Genomic DNA, 14,353 nt, shown 5'->3' with positions numbered 1-14,353 from the left:
GAGCTGCCAGTCATTGTTGGATTTGAGAATACCATGTTGTTATGCTTCTTTGGTTGTATGAAAACATGTACTTTTCATTTGTCAGTATCCATCAGTGCTTATGAAAAAGGAATTAGATATATATTAAAAAGAAAATATCTTAGAAATATTAAAAATACAGAGCCAGGGCCCTAAGAGTTGTTGCCGTAAGAACAGAATGGTGGTGAGGGAGATGGGAACTCTATGAAAGAAGGCCCTGAGATTTTTGTATATTCTTTAGGCAAACTGCAACTATTGGTACCTGTTTATTTTTTTGCTCTGGAAATTGAATATGGCAGTGTTCCATCTACTGAACTGTTCAGTATTGGATGAAAGCTAGTGAGCTATGACTTCTATCATTTTCACTCACCACAGATCTCTCTTAGGGAGAAATAAGTAAAGTTTGTTGTTTGTCAGAATATTTACATTGCATGTGTGTGGTCTCAGAGATGACCTAAGACTACTCCGTGCTTTCCTTTAACTGCTTCTGTGTTATTTTGACAATTACTGACTTTTATGTGGTTATAATACTCATAGGGTCCCAGTATTCTTTGCCTTCACTAAGGGGAAGTGTGATTTTAAATTTCCCTTTAGGTATGTAGCTTTTTGTTATGAATATGTACGTGATCCATAACTAGCTTCTGTATTATACACTGAATTGTAGTCACAAACTGCCTGTAAGGGCTCCTTTCACAAAGCTGCGGTAAAAGGAGTCCTGAGGTATGTCAGGGTGTGGATCCATGTGCTGAAGCCCCTTTTACTGCAGCGGGTAAAAAGCAAAAAAAGGAAATGTCTGTGCAGTAAGTGCACAATTGCCGTGCAGTCATTTGGGGGGGGGGGGGGGAAGGTAAATCATTTCCATCACGCCATAAATGAGATGTGGTGGGGGTGGAAGGCTAATGCCAGATTGGTACATACGAACACTGCTGTTGCTCTATCACGGCATTGTAAAAGGGCCTCCAATTCTTTCCCCACTGAGTTGTAATCACAAACTACGTCTGATTTATTCCAGTTGTATGAGAATTGTATCCATGTTATGCACCAGTAAAGTAATGCAATAATCTGCATGTCTATGATGTCATTTAGTTTTCTATGTTAATACTTTATTTGGTTTTATTTATGAATTAAGTTCATTATTTATAGTGTTTTGTTTGTATTTCATTATTTATAGTATTTTTGTTTTTAATTTGATGTTTGTTCAATTGACAGTTGCTGCTCCTGAAGCAGCCTGCCCTTGGTGAAACATGTCCTCATCAGGCAATCTTAATAAAAGTATATTTTTATTTAACCTCTTCGATCATCTTCATTTTGTGAGAGCCACACTTATGTCCTGATATTGTAAAATATGTCACAGGCTCTGCACATGTTCACATAAGCATCTATATTCCCACTTCTATAAGATATATAGAGATAGATATAGATTAGGGGTGGGCAATGATTAAAAATTTTAATCAAGATCAATTGTGCAATTAAAACTTTTAAAAAGGCATGCATTTTGTAAAAAATAAAGGCCCCCTTTTATGAAGCCATGCTAGAGGCTGCCATTGTGGTAATGCCTACAAAGCCCATTCCCTTTGAATGAGCTGTGTCGGCATTGCAGCATGGTTTGATAAAATAGGGGGAAAGTTCGTTTCAAACAAAATGTACTACTAAACCGAAGAAAAACAGCACATAGTGATTTTTTTTTTCAGACATTGTTGTAACCCATTGCAATTTTTTTCATTTTTGTATATTTTTTTCTTTTTTTATTCTTTTTTTTAAATTCTTTTTTTGAGCTGCCCCAGACATCACCCAATTCCCCCCCCCCCCCCCCCCCCCGAGCGTTTACCTCTAAAGCAGGCATGATTGGTTTTCTTTGGTGCAACCTGTGGGCTGGGAGGCTTGTATGGCAAAATCCTTAGCTCCCAGTTTCACTGTTGTCAGACCATAGACCCACCAGATTGGAGTTGGGCTTCCTGGCCATGTTGCTGCTTCCTCCCTCCTGTAGTGAGTCCTCAGCCCCAGGCTCGGCATCCAACACAGCTCCACCACTCAAGTAATGCTCAGCAGACTGAGCACGAAGCTCAGTGAGATGCCAATCACCGCCGGCCCCACAGGCACACGAGGGACAGCAGTATGGAGGGGTATAAGCTTGCCACAGAGCTCTGCTCAGATAAGCATCCCCCTCCCCCTCCCTTGCGTTTACCTTTACAACTGAGCTACAGACTTTTTCTCCTTCCTTGCTGCTTCAATGTCTTTGTCTTCCCCTGTACGACTGGACGGGCCGGGCTCTGCAGATACTTGAGCCGCACCATGCAGGAAGTTAGGGAAGTATCACGATTTCAAGTCCTATGAGACTTCCACAGCTTCCTGCATGGTGCGGCTCAAGTATCTGCAGAGCTTGGCCGTGCAGGGAAAGACAAAGACTTTGAGGCTGCGAGGAAGAAGAAAAATCTGGAGCTCAGCTATAAAGGTAAACGCTGAGCAGAGCCCCGAGCCCTGCTGTAAAGGTAAATGGGTAGGGGAAGATGGTCTGCATTGAAAAAATCAGGTGTGTTAAATAATTAACGGGTTAATTGTGTTATTAACGCTTTAATTGCCCATCCCTAATAAATGTAGAGTTATATGTTTGGCTCAGATGGCCCAAGTTATACTGGTTTTTCCACATCAGAGTCAAATGTATAATCCTTACACATAGGAGTCGAATATCAGTGCTTATACCTATAAAACCTCATTTTAACTAGAGCATAGAAATAGGGGTTGAGATGTCCACATCAGGATATGCCAATTTTTGCTAGGGGCCTTTTTACTAAGGTGCATAGGTGCCTACATGTATCCAACTCGCTCCAGATTGGAACTACCGCTTGGCTACCACGTGCCCCGGGCGGTAATTCCATTTTTTTATGCACGTACAAAACACGCAGTAGAAAATATTTTCTATTTTCTACTTCATTGTGCTTACCCGGCAGTAATCGGCAGTTTACGTGCGCTGGCCACTTACTGCCCGGTTAGCACGTAAGACCTTACCACTAAGTCAATAGGTGGCAGTATGGTCTCAGGCCAAAAATGGACGCGCTCTGATTTTAATTTTGCCTCATGTCCATTTTCGGCCACACAAAAAAAAATGCGTTTTTTCCAGGTGCACTGAAAAAAAGGCCTGCTTGCATCCAAAACACATACCTACACCAGCGCAGGCCACTTTTCAGCATGCCTTAATAAAAAGGCTCACTAGTGTCTTAGAAAAGGATCTGCCGAAGTAGAGTCTTCTACAAAATCATGCAGGAATGGATATGTATGTGCCAACTATGTGCGGTGAGAGCTTCGTTTTACTAGTATGAGTGTTTAAAATATCAACGGGGCCAACATTTCAACATAGGAGTGCACGTGCCAGCACATTCACAAGTATATTAGTATTTCAGAACAAACACATGCATATCTTCCAATTTAGAGGCCTACGGGTCTATGTTTCCCTAACTTATCACAGAGCCCAATATTATTTTCCCTAACCTATCACAGAGCCCAATATTATTTTCCTGTATTGCTTTGGGGAGGTCTTACCCGTCGGGGATGATCAGCTGCACAGGGAATGTTGGTAGCATAGGTCTCCACAGCAGTACAGTGGGGCCTTCTGCTATAGGATGTTTTGTCACCTGGGTGCTTGGATCACCTGTCAGAGATGATTAGTATCTCAGGGTGTATCATTTGGGTGCAGAGATCACTCGTCGGAGTTGGTTGGCTGCACAGGGTAAATCACTCCTTTCTCTGGGGAAGTAGGCCGCTCCTCACAGGTGCAGGACTCTCTGTAGCAGGGGTATAATTCTTTCCAGTTGGGGACGCTTAGTTCCTAAGGAGGAGGGCTCCTCGCCTTGGGTGGAGATCTGCCCTTTATATCCCTCTCAGCGGTCAATGACCACATACATGTGTCGCATTGCTTTGCATCTGGACTTGAGGGACCAGAGCTGTGTCGTGTTGGGATCGTGAAGTTCTAAGATTTTAATTTTAATGCCCTCTGTTTGGACTCCTGTTTGGAGTAGTCCAAACAGGAAATAACCAAGGAATGCACTTACAGCTATTCTTTCTTATCAGTTAATGATTGCTTGGATCGTAATTGGTGAAGAGTAAATAATGATTTCTTAACTATGTCTGAAATTTGATGGATATTTTCATCTTTAGCTTACCAGATTTCTATCCCCTACACCCACCCACTTCCAAATATTCTCATTTCCCCTATTCTCCTTTCTCAGTTCCCTGATTTCTCTTTTGTCTTTCACATACTATCTAATCCCCTATTCTATACATTTTATCCCACCTCAATCCTCATCTACTTTCTTCTGATTCGTATGCCTTTATCGGCTCAAGTTATTTTCCTTTGGTTACCCTCTCTTGCTTATCTCTAGTCTTTGTCTCTTATCCATATCCAGCTTCCCATTAATCATTTTCACCCGTCCAAGACCTTTATTTATTTTATTTATTTAAGTATTTATATACCACCTAGACCTAAGTGGTTTACAATTTCTTACTGTCCCAAATGGGCTCAAAATCTAAGTAGTATATTGTACCTGGGGCAATGGAGGGCTAAGTGACTTGCCCAGGGTCACACGGAGCTGCAGCAGGAATTGAACCCACTTCCCCAGGTCCACAACCCACTGCACTAACCATTAGACCACTCCTCCACACATTTGTACTGTAACTCTCCCCTCTCCCCCTCCCCCAGTTCTCCAGGTCCTTTATATAATTTGTTGTCCTCCTCCCACACACTCTTGAACCCCCATCTCCTACCTCTCTCTCCTTCTCTGCACATATTCAACAGACTGCTGCAACCTGTTGTTTCTTTCTCTATAATATCACCAAAATGTGTCCTTTCCTTTCTGAGCACACTATCACAACCCTTATCCACACTTTTATCACCTCTCGCTTAGACTATTGCCACTCACAGGTCTCCCACTAAGCCATTGCTCTCCCCTTCAATCTGTTCAGAATTCTGCTACATGACATATATTCCACCAGTGTCGCTATCCAGCTTATTTTTGAAAGAGATCGCCGGCCATCTTCCGACATAAATTGGGAGATGACTGGCGATCTCCTGAAACCGGCCAAATCGGTAATCGAAAGCCGATTTTGGCCAGCGCCAACTGCTTTCCGTCGCGGAGCCGGCGAAACTTCAAGGCAGGATACAGAAGGCGGGACGGGTGCGGGGCAGGGGGGGCTACGAGATAGCTGGCTTCGCCCTATAATGGAAAAAAGATGGCCGGCTCAGGACCAAGTGGCAAAAAAGTGCCCCAATTGACCAGATAACCACTGGAGGGAATCGGGGATGACCTCCCCTTACTCCCCCAGGGGTCACCAACACCCTCCCACCCAAAAAAAAAAATTTGTTGCCAGCCTCTCAAGCCAGCCTGAAATGTCATACCTAGCTCCCTGACAGCAGTATGCAGGTCCCTGGAGCACTTTTAGTGGGTGCAGTGCACTTCAGGCAGGTGGACCCAGGCCCATCTCCCCCACCTGTTACACTTGTGGTGGTATATGTTGAGCCCTCCAACCCCCCCCCAAACCCACTGTACCTACATGTAGGTGCCCCCCTTCACCCCTTAGGGCTATGGTAGTGGTGTAGAGTTGTGAGGAAAGGGTTTTGGGGGGATTTGTGGGGCTCAGTACACAAGGAAAGGGAGGTATGCACCTGGGATCAATTTTTGAAGTCCACTGCAGTGCCCCCTAGGGTGCCCGGTTGGTGTCCTGGCATGTCAGGGGGGCCAGTGCACTACAAATGCTGGCTCCTCCCACGACCAAAAGGCTTGCATTTTGCCGGGTTTGAGATGGCTGGGCCCGGTTTCCATTATTAGCCCTCTCTTCAAGTGACTCCATTGGCTCCCTATCCATTTTCACATACTGTTCAAACTCCTCTTATTAACTTACAAGTGCATTCACTCTGCAGCTCCTCAGTACCACTCCACTCTTCCTACACTCCTCTCCAGGAACTCCGTTCATTGGGTAAATCTCTCTTATCTACACCCTTCTCCTCCACCGCTAACTCTAGACTCTGTTCCTTTTATCTTTCTGCACCATGACTGGAATAGACTTCCTGAGCCAGTATGTCAAGCTCCATCTCTGGCCGTCTTCAAATCCAGACTAAAAGCCCACCTTTTCGATACTGCTTTTAACTCCTAACCCTTACTCACTTGTTAAATACCCATGTTTTATCACTCCCACCTTGGTAATTCCCTTATCCCTTATTTGTCCTGTTTGTCTGTCCTAGTTAGATTGTAAGCTCTTTCGAGTAGGGACTGTTTCTTCATACAGCACTGCGTATATCTAGTAGCACTATAGAAATGATAAGTAGTAGTAGTAGTAGTCTATCACTTTGATAATAGCCTCTAGCTTGTTTCAGTACCATATGCATTATAGCCATCTCATATCCCACATTCACACTACTCATTGCCTGTCCTACACATCCCAATTGTATTCCCAACTAACAATTTCTCACCTTCTAGATGAAAACCCCGGGCACATCAAACCCTAAGCTCAACCTACACTCTTATTCTCTGTACTTGCTCTCCTAACCCTTACCTGCCAGTCCCCCAGAGGCCATTCAGCCCAGTACTGCTCTCCCGACTTCTAATCTCTACTCAACCATTTCCATAAGTCCTGCTCTCCCTATATTCCCACACCAAATCTAATGGCACTTCTCCCATCATCCAAACTCCCATTTTCCATGCACCCCTTCCTACCCAATCTCTGAGGCACTACTCCTCCATCAATGCCCCAGCTGCGGCTCCTACTAAAATTGCACTCTACCTCTTTATGCCTAATTCCCACTTTATAAGTCAACTTCATTTCTTTAAAAACATTTTTTATAAAACCTTTTCTTATATAAATTCAACTTGGTTTAACTTGATTTGGCTTGATCAGATTTATAAAGACCATTGGCCAGTGGTCCTTATATATATGTCAAGTTGAATTTATAAATCTGATCAAGTCAAATCAAGTTGAATTTATATAAGAAAAAATGTTAAAAACGTATCCTCCAGTTTTCACTCATCATTTCTCTCAGTTGCTTCACTCCCCACCTATCCTTATGTCAAAGGCCGCACTCATCCCCTTTCACCTCTATTCTCCAAGTCCCCATGCTGCTCCTCTCCCAAATGTCCTTCCCTTTCAGGCTCCCAGTGACCAGCTCAAGCTCGAAGAAGAGTAGAGCTAATGAATGCACATATTTTTATTATTTGGCCTAGTTAGTAGTTTCTAAATTTAAAAAAAAACTGCCTTAAGAAATCCAGGAGATCTTTCAGGAAAATTGCACATTATAAGAAAATCATTGAAAAAAATAAGATAATTGTGTATAAATAGAAAACTCTGGAATCAGCACTGTGACCTTTTGATCTTTGGGTAAATGATAACTATTCTATCCTGATAAAAGCAACAAAAAATTATTCTGATTAACAGCCCATGAAATGGCTTAAGACAAATAGATTTCCATTTCATTCTTTTTGACCGCTGATCAGCTAAAGAGAACAGACACATCCTGGTATAGTTGTGAACCTTTGATAACAAGGAGAGGTTGGATGAGTTTAAAGAGGACACTGCTGACCCCCTTCTATTTCTCAAGAAGAAAAACTTACTAGGTCTGAACTTAGGTGCAAGTAACAGCAGAACAGTGTGAGAAAGTTCTCATTACATTGAAGCATTTAACTGCATGACCTGTGAACACAGGAAGCTATGCATTTTATCCATCAGTATGGTTGAGCTCTCACCTTTTAATAGACTGTACTGTCTTCCTCTCTTTCTAAAATACTCTAGAAATTCCATAAGGTATGACCTAATTTATTTTGAGATGAAATAAGTGCTTGTATTGGTGCTTGGTATTCATATCAGCCTCATGACAAGGCCAAGAATTCCATGCGGCAGTAGCATTTGCATAAATTAACTGCAATTGTTACTTGATATTAATAGTGTTTGTCAACCCTGCTCTTTGTTGTTATGGTTGACATAAATAACTACTTGCAGAATCATGAATGTATGCCAGGCCTTTAAGCCCAAGTTATCTGAATAGCCACAGCAATGAATTTTGCAGTCCAGGGCTCTCAATGACAGAAGATAATGTACATACATTTTTACCTAGAAGATTGGTTGTTCAGTCGGTAAAAAGTGCTCATGAAAATTGCCCCACCTCTCTTGCGGGAACAATCAGCTGCATTATCCAAGGTACTGGCACTTTTACCTATGGCAAAAAGGAGCAAGGTGAAGTCAGAGGAGGGAAAGCAAGCACAGGGATTTAATTATTAAAGCCTCATATATACTTTCTACCTTTATATCTGTATCTACTTTGTTCCACCAATCTAATTTTACAAGGGAAATCCAGCATTTACAGTCCCACATTTAGATACACACATATCTTATAGAATATATGCAGATGATATACAATTCGTTACCTTTGTTAAAAAAACATGATCAAGATTTATCTTTACAAATGAAAAATATTTTTGAAAGAATTGTTAACAGGATGAAACAGGCAAAAATGTCTTTCAATGTTGCAAAGACAGAACTAATGTATGTAGGTAGGACCCTTGACTCATTTCTACCAAAAATGTTTGAATATCAAGGTGAAAAAATGATCATGAAGCCCTTTGTCTATAGGAGTTTTCCTAGACACCAATTTGTCAATGCAAAAACATATCAACCATGTGATTTCTACTTCCTTCTTTCAACTTCACGTGCTGAGCAAGTTGAAAGGTATGGTCACACCATATGACATTCGGACGATTGTACTCTCTTTTACTGGGTATACCATCATCCCAAATCCAAGCTCTACAGATCATCCAAAACACATCTGCGCAATTGATCACCAAAATATTGAAGTCCAAACACATCACTCCAACATTTAAAAAACTACACTGGCTTCCTGTAATGTACAAAGTTCAATTCAAGACTCTTGAGTTGACACATCAACGAATATATGGGACTGTCCCAGCCTACTTTTGCAATACCCTGCAATCATATAAACTGGAACAAGCTCTGAGATCCAAGATGTCACATCAGCTCTGTTAACCTCCCACAAAGTCAGGTAACTACATAGAAACAAAACTACAGGCCTTCTCTATCACTGCCCCATCCTCCTGGAATGCTCTACCTGGGTACCTGAGATCATGTGAAGATACTCAACAATTCAAGCAATTGCTAAAAACTCATCTGTTTTTTAAAGGCCTTTTCAGCCACATGAGGACGTATCTGTATGACTAATTTAATTGAAAAAAAAGGAGGGGGGTTGTCTTTTCTTCCCTTCATTTCAGTTACATCCAGTTTACTTAGAAACATAGAAACATGATGGCAGATAAGGGTCAAATGACCCAATCCAGTCTGACTTTCCTCAGTACCCACTAACTCCTCGTTTCCTAAGGGATCCCATGTGCCTGTCCTATGCTTTCTTAAATTCCGACACAGTCTTCGACTCCACGACCTCCACCAGAAGGTCATTCCATGCACCCACCACCCTTTCCGTGAAAGAGTATTTTCTTAGATTCCTCCTAAGCCTATTTCCTCTTAACTCCATCCTATGCCTTCTCATTCCAGAGTTTTCCTTCATTTGAAAAAGGCTCACCTCCTGTACATTAACACCACTGACATATTTAAACATCTCTATCATATCCTCCTCTCTCCTGCCTCTCTTCCAGCATATACATGTTAAGGTTCATCAGCCTATCACTATATTTTTTATGGCAGAGACCACTTAACGATTTGGTAGCTGCCCTCTGGACCGATTCCATCCTGTTTATATCTTTCCGTAGGTGCACTTTTACCTGTTCTACTCCACACAGGATTTGTAGACCTCAATCATATCCCCCCTCAGCCATGTCTTTTCCAAGCTGAAGAACCCTAACCTCTTTAGCCTTTCCTCATAAAGGAGGAATTCCAGCCTCCCTTTATCATTTTGGTCGCTCTTCTTTGAACCTTTTCTAATTCCACTATACCTTTTTTTAAATATGGTGACCAGAATTGAATGCGATACTCAAGGTGAGGTTGCACCTTAGAGTGATACAGAGGCATTATAATATTCTTGTTCTTATTTTTAATCCCTTTCCTAATAATTCCTGGCATTCTGTTTGCTTTTTTGGCCACCACCTGCATACTGGGCAGAAGATTTCAGCATATTGTCTACAATGACACCTATATCTTTTCCTTGAGTGCTGACTCTTAAGGTGGACCACAGCATCAGGATGTGGATCATTCTTCCCATTGTGAATCACTTTGCATTTGTCCACATTAAATTTCAACTGCAGGAGAAAGGAGTTTTTAATGCACCTGTAGAAGTCATTGGTGAGGTTCCATTTGGAGTACTATATTCAATTTTGTTTAAATACTTGACAGATATTAGTATACAAAAAAAATATTTCAGAAATGGGAAAGTAGTAGAACTAGAGAATGTGAATTGAGATTGCAGGGAGGTATACTTAGGAAAAAAGTAAAGAAGTTCCTTTTTATAAAGAAGGTTGAAGATGGCTAGCATGCCCTCCCAGTCAGGGGCGTATCTGCGTGGGGCCACAGGGGCCTGGGCCCCCGCAGATTTTGCCCTGGCCCCCCTCCCCGCCGTCAACCCTCCCCCGCTGCTTACTTTTGCTGGCGCCGAGGTCCGACCCGCAATCTCCGTTTTTCGTCTTCCTCCGTGGCCATGCTTCCAGGAAGTAACGCTGCAGTGCTGATTCGTTGAATCCAGTTCGGCGTCTGACGTCAGACGTCGAACTGGATTCAACGAATCAGCACTGCAGCGTTACTTCCTGGAAGCATGGCCACGGAGGAAGACGAAAAACGGAGATTGCGGGTCGGACCTCGGTGCCAGCAAAAGTAAGCAGCGGGGGAGGGTTGACGGCGGGGAGGGGGTGGAGAGAGGCGGCGGCGGCGGCGGCGGGGGGGGAGGCAAAAATGTGCCCCCCCTCTCTGGCTGTGGCCCCCCCTACCGCCGGATTCCAGATACGCCCCTGCTCCCAGTACAGGTGGTGGTGTCAATAACAGTGATGGATTCCTTCCTTTTTCTATGTAGGAATCGTCTAGGTTTATCTCATGTACTTTTTTTTTATTATTTATAAATTTTACTTATACATTCATATAATAAACATAAATGCTAGGTAAAAGAAAAATAAAACATTTAGGAAATTATCCTTTAACTTTGTCCACAATATTTAGATCCAGATACAAGAAAAAAAGAAACAAAGTAGAAAAAGAATTAAAATCAATGGAGTAGTGAAGCACAACTAACACTCGCTAGCCAATATACAGCATCATTTTAACTAATGGGAGCAACCGAGGAAACATCTCTTCCGTCTTCTTTAGAATTAATAAATTCCTGAAATTTCTTTGGCTTAAAGAAAACATAATTAATCATATTTAGAGACACTAAACATCAAGAAGGAAATTTTAATACAAATAATCCACCTAGGTATAGAACTTTCGGTTTTAAAACCAAGAATTATCTCCTTCTTTTTTGTGTCTCTAGCCAAATCTGGAAAAACTTGAACTTTAGATCCTAAACGTACAGCATTAATATGGCAAAAGTAAGAACGAAAAATATTATTTCTGTCGGGCTCTAAAGCGAATGATACTAGAAGGGTAGTCCGCTCCGTTATAGTTTCTAAAGAGCTTTCCAGAAATTCAGTTAGATTTAAATCAGGTTGAGGTCCCACAGAAGAAGGTCTTGAAAGCCCCGTTATATATTGGGCTCTGACTATAGGCGGATAGGCCTCAGCCGAATGCCCAATATTTCACAAAAATAGTTTTTCAGCATATCCATTGTGGAAATAAGAGGTGATTTAGGGAAATTTAGGAATCTTAAGTTGTTCTCCAGATATTTGAGCTTATAAGTTTGAATATCTCTGTCAACTGTTCTGGCAAAGTTCTGTAGTTGTTTAATTTCATCTTCTATTATTATTATTTATTTGGACTTTGCTCACACCTTTTTCATTAGTAGCTCAAGGTGAGTTACATTCAGGTACACTGGATAATTCTCTGTCCCAGGAGTTCTCACAATCTAATTTTGTACCTGAGGCAATGGAGGGTTAAGTGACTTACCATGATCATGAGGAGTAGCAACGGGATTTGAACCAGCCACCTCTGGATTGCAAGACTGGTGCTCTAACCACTAGGCCACTCCTCCTATCCTTCTAGAAACACAGTCTTATTTTCTTGTAATTCAAATTTGCCTGACAGAAGCTGATAAGATTGTTTTAACTACAAAATCTCTCCCCTAAAGGAGTTAGATACTTGAAGAAGGGAGGAGTTCAAACCTTGAATTGCATCCCATAGAGACTCCATAGTCACCACAGCTGGTCTCTTCAATCCTCCATATCCACTGGAAGCCATTCCCTGGTTAGAGATAGAAGAAGGCTGGAAACCTTGACTATCCCCTGATATTTGAAACCCAGGAGATGACATGGCGATGGGTCCTCCTTTTACAGGGGAAGCTTGACCCACTTCGGGTGCTTCACCTCACTGCATCTCCGTCAGCACAGAACTGCTTCCGGGTCAGGGGGGAGCTGCGACTGAGGGAGAACTTAGTGAGACTCCCTCGATGCTGTGGTCCACTTCAACATCCACGGATCCCATTGAGGCTGGTGTCAGCAGTGTTCCGTCGCTGAAACTCTCAAGAATGGCCTGGCGTGAGGTAGGGTTTCCAACCAGGCTCGCGGAAGAAAGAGCCTTAGTTTTCCCTTTTCTTTTCCCCACTTCCAGCACGGGGAAAGATTCCAAACTCCTGGTTCACTCGCTAAGATTTAGGAGCTCACCGAACGGCTTTCTGCTCCAGGACGCCATCTTGGATTAGCTCATGTACTTTTGAATTCCATGTAGAACTCAAATGACCTTCACACTTTAAACAAGGCATGGAGGGGTGTACTGCTCACCTGTATGTTTGGGAGTTGTGTGAACAAGCCTGACATCCATACAAAGGTGCCTGGGGAATTTTTACCTGGTGTGGTAAAAAGGGCCCTGGCACACAGGAAAAACGGCCCCCTCCACCAACACAGGGCCCTTTTTCCCACAGCTTGGTAAAAGGACACCTTAGTGTGCAACGTTGGACGCCCAATGTATAGAACAAGGTCAGTTGTGTGCCCAACTTAATTCAATAATTGGCTGTTAATTGGAGTTAACAGTCAATTAATTACTTAAATAGGTGTTAATTGGCATTAATTGGCACCCGTTTGCAATTGCACGCACAACTGACTTTAGTCACTATTCTAGAAGCCATGCACACAGTTTCTGTCATGTCCAGCTTCTAGGGGGCATGACTGTGAAAGGGGCACAAGTGGGTCAGGGGCATGCCTATCAGTTACATGTGCACGTTATAGAATACTAGGGGTTGTGCACTTATCCCCAGATTCTATATATTGTGCCTAGTGTTTCTTACTGAAATCCAAGCGTATTCTATAACAACACACATAACTTAATTGGCTTAACAAGCTCATCAGTGTTATTAACAACCCTTAACAAGCAAAAATAAGCACTAATTGGCAATAATTTATAAGCACAACTCGCTAAACGTATTCTGTAATGAACTGCACCTAAATTCTAATGTGCGCATCTAAAAAGGGGTGTAGTTACAGGCCACGGACATTACAAAATTTACACACGTTGTTAAAGAATATGGCACTCTGTGCCTAAATCTAAATGCCGGTATTTACGCAATGTTTTCATTGGTGTAAATGGAGGCACATAGTTTTACACGCTAGGATATTGACTAACAGGGGCATAATCGAAAAAGAAGAGCGCCCATCTTTTGACACAAATTGGGAGATGGGCGTTCTTCTCTCAGGGTCGTCCAAATTGGCATAATCGAAAGCCGATTTTGGGCGTCCTCAACTGCTTTTCATCGCGGGGATGACCAAAGTTCACAGGGGCATGTCGGCATTGTAGCGAAGGCGGGATGGGGCGTGGTTAAGAGATGGGCGTCCTCGGACGATAATGGAAAAAAGAAGGGCGTCCCTGACAAGCATTTAACCTACTTTACTTGGTCACCTTTTTTTTTACGACCAAGGCTCAAAAAGGTGCCTGAACTGACCAGATGACAACCGGAGGGAATCGGGGATGACCTCCCCTTACTCCCCCAGTGGCCACCAACCCCCTCCCACCCAAAAAAAAACAAAACAAAACATTTTTTCCAGCCTCTATGCTAGCCTCAAATGTCATACCCAGCTCCATCATGGCAGTATGCAGGTCCCTGGAGCAGTTTTTAGTGGGTGCAGTGCACTTCAGACAGGCGGACCCAGGCCCATCCCCCCCACCTGTTACACTTGTGGTGGTAAATGTGAGCCCTCCAAAACCCACCCAAAACCCACTGTATCCACATGTAGGTGCCCCCCTTCATCCCTATGGGCTA

Source organism: Microcaecilia unicolor, chromosome 1 (assembly GCF_901765095.1).
Source record: "Microcaecilia unicolor chromosome 1, aMicUni1.1, whole genome shotgun sequence".
NCBI lineage: Eukaryota > Metazoa > Chordata > Amphibia > Gymnophiona > Siphonopidae > Microcaecilia > Microcaecilia unicolor.
Note: the sequence above shows the minus strand (reverse complement) of the source record.